A 3,809-nucleotide genomic window follows, 5' to 3' on the forward strand; every position below is an offset into this window, starting at 1 on the left:
TTACACCTTAGATACACACAATTTTTGTCAATTATACCTCAATAAATCTTGGGGAAAAGATAAGTTGTTACAAGATTGAATGGGATAATTTATACTGGATATTTCAATTGTGAGCTGCATGAGTGATCAGTGAACAGTCTGTAACATTTTTTAGCATTTTTATCAGCACCATTGCCACTAAAATCTACAAAGTTACCATCGTATCTTTTTTTTATCCACACACCTGTCATTCTTAGATCTCTCAGTGACATTGTTCCCAAAATGTTTCAATGTTTTCAAAAAACATCCTATGATGATAACACAGGTATAATTATTATTTAACTGGAAATTTAGTGGTATACAAAGAGTTTTTCTTTTTCTTAATGCAAAAATTAAACACATAAAGGTGTACAATTGGGAAAATTTGTGTTAAAAATAATCATAATATCTCCACTCTACTTATGAATACCTAAATTATTTCCAGAAGGTGTCATTTACATTAGGAAATATATTACCGTTTCCATAGACAGATATATTTAGTCATTACTATTTGACTTTTATTATAAATTCTGATACTTTTGAATAAAATCTAGGCAAGAAATCATTTAATTAGAAATGACAGACTCATATAAAGGGAAAAATGTGCATAAGCAATAATAAGTTTACCTTGGGAACCATTAAACCACTTTGTACTCATTGACAAAATAATCCTAGTCCCCAATCCAAGGAAGAAAAAGGAAATGTTATTGCTGATTGGTGGCCACATGAGAGCTTCATTCATTGAATTTCATGTGAGCCCATCTAAAGCCTTTCCCAATATGACTTAAACCTGTCTCTTACAAAGACCCTCATTTCCTCCTATCCAGAGAGTATGTTTATGAACTAGCTCCAAAACCACTTTTTAAAAATTTATTTATTTTTGAGAAAGAGAGAGAATTGGTGAGCAGGGGAGGGGTGGAGTAGGAGGGAGACAGAGAATCCAAACAGGTTCCACTCATCATGGAGCACAACACTGGGCTCTTGCCATGAACCATGAGATCATGACCTGAGCCTAAATCAAGACCCAGATGCTTAACCGACTGAGCCACCCAGGCACCCCAATACCACTTTCTATTGTAAAAAATGCAACTCCAACTCCACATTAAATCTTCTAATCTGAACTTGGACAACTCTCACATAGATTATGTCACTCTTTTTCTAAACTGACAACCTTAAATCTGGAATGATTTCATTCCAGTCAATAATATATAATTCCAAAAGAATTAACTCGATAGGATCATCTATGTGACCTCATCATATGCATGCATGAAAACAGCTCTATTTTTGTAGAATAAAATCTATGTTACATGCACTATACCAAAGCAGTCTTTATTTATCTGCAATCTTTCCCATTGGCAGGGAGTGCATTATAGGCTCTAGACACAGTGTACCTTTCCTTTGTCAATGGATAATATATATCTTTCAAAATCAGTTATTTTTTTCTAAAAATGTCTTGGTTCAGACAAAGTCTTCTCACACTTGCAGGCCCATTTGCATTCATATAAATATTTACTATGTATTTTATCACAGGGATTTATTATTTTTAAAGTGGCCATATTTTCATGAAATTAGTGTCTACTATAGTTTTCTTTACCATAAACCCAGAATAGAAGTTCATAGATGCTCATAGAAAATATCAGCCATTGATTATAATATCAATTCCACCATATTCTACTACCACTTCACAATAGCTTATTAGGTGTAAAACCATTTTTTTCCAGAAAAACATAATGTTTTGTTTTAGGCTTAAAGAGATTTTTATGTTTTTTTTAAGTATACAAGTGTATAAACAATCTCTTTACTTCTTATTTTAATTATATATAAAATTTAAAAACAAATTATAATAAATATATAAAATATATAAAAATATATAAAATATTTATTATTTATATATATATAAATTATTGTATATATATATAAAATATATATATATTTATATAAAAATATAACAAATGTATAATATCTCTTAAACCAAGTTTAGTCAAATAAAATTTTCCTTTGAAATTCCATAGTTAATTAGATGATTTAAAATGTATCAGCTGCTTATTCTAATAGCTTACTAAAAGTAGTTTTTTATTAAATCTAATCAAAATTATGTTAAGCACTTGCAGAAGTATCTCAACTTTTAAATGATTAATAAATTTGGGGCGCCTGGGTGGCTCAATCGGTTAAGCGTCCGATTTCGCTCAGGTCACGATCTCGCGGTCCTCGAGTTCGAGCCCCGCGTCGGGGTTCTGGGCTGATGGCTCAGAGCCTGGAGCCTGCTTTTGATTCTGTGTTCCCCTCTCTCTCTGCCCCTCCCCCGTTCATGCTGTGTCTCTCTCTGTCTCAAAAATAAATAAACGTTAAAAAAAATTAAAAAAAAATAAATGATTAATAAATTAAAATACAATGGAGACATGTACCTTTTATTATCTCTCACACTTACACACTTACTAGTTTGAATAGCTGATATTGGTCCTCCAGTCTTCATATGAACAAAGTCATTTTTTCTGAATAGACTTCTTTGAATATTTTTCAAATCAATGTTTATATTTATCTCTCATCCCTGCACTTGACATTTTAGATAACTCCATAAGGACTCAACAGCAATCATGATTTCAGGACATCATGGAGATTAAGGATAACACTTGGTGTTTTTTTGTGTGTGTGTGTTCATTTGGGAATGTCCACTGAGACTTTAATAATGTAAGTTAAATCACCAATAGCTCTGCATGGCCTTAGGCCAAAGTTTGGAAATGAGTTCTAATAATTTGTGTAGTTGTTTTCATAGTTGTGTTAAAGGTCAGTTCAGTGGGTTAACAAATATATTTATTCAGACTTTTTGAATATTATTTCTCTTGTATATATGTTCTTTATATATATTGGATATTACCCTCTTATTGGATATATCATTTGCAAATGTCTTCTCCAGTTAAGAAGATTGCCTTTTTATTTGTTGATAGTTTCTTTCACAATGTATTTAAAAAAACATTTTTGGTGTATTTCCAATAGTTTAATTTGGATTTTTATTTCCCTTGCCATAGGAGTGATATGTGTCTATGGCTAATGCCATGGAAATTACTGCCTATGTTTTTTTTTAATCCATTTTGAGTTTATGTTTGTGTATGGTGTAAGAAAATGGTATAGTTTAATTCTTTTGCATCAAACTGTCAAGTTTTCCCAGCATCATTTACTGATTCACTCTTGGTAGTGTGTGTATTTCTGAAAATGTGTCCATTTATTCTTGGTTACCCAATTTTTAATGTATGATTATTTCTATTCAATTCACAATTATTTGACTTCTATACAGTTTATAATAATGTGCCCACTCTCTTCGCTGATACTGATATTTTGAGCCTTCTGGTTTTGTTTTGTTTTGTTTTTGTTTTTTGGTTAATATTTTGTAAATTTTCTAAGAATCATGTATTAGTTTTGATGTTTTCTTTGGTGTTTTTTTCTATACAATATATTATTTACCTCCACTTTTTTTGTAAGTTATCTCACACCCAAAGTTGGGCTTGAACTCACAACCCCGAGATCGAGTCACTGTTGTGAGGCACCTGTGTGGCTCAGTCAGTTGGGTGGCAGACTTCTGCTCAAGTCATGATCTCACAGCTAATGGGGTTCTGTGCTGACAGCTCAGAGCCTGTAGCCTGCTCCAGATTCTATGTCCAGATTCTCTGTCTCCCTCTCTCTCTGCCCCTCCCCCGCTTGCATTCTGTCTCTCAAAAAATAGATAAACGTCAAAAAAATAATAAAAGAGTTGCATATTCTACCTATTGAGCCAACCAGGTGCCCCATCTCTTCTC

Source organism: Panthera leo, chromosome A1, assembly GCF_018350215.1.
Source record: "Panthera leo isolate Ple1 chromosome A1, P.leo_Ple1_pat1.1, whole genome shotgun sequence".
NCBI lineage: Eukaryota > Metazoa > Chordata > Mammalia > Carnivora > Felidae > Panthera > Panthera leo.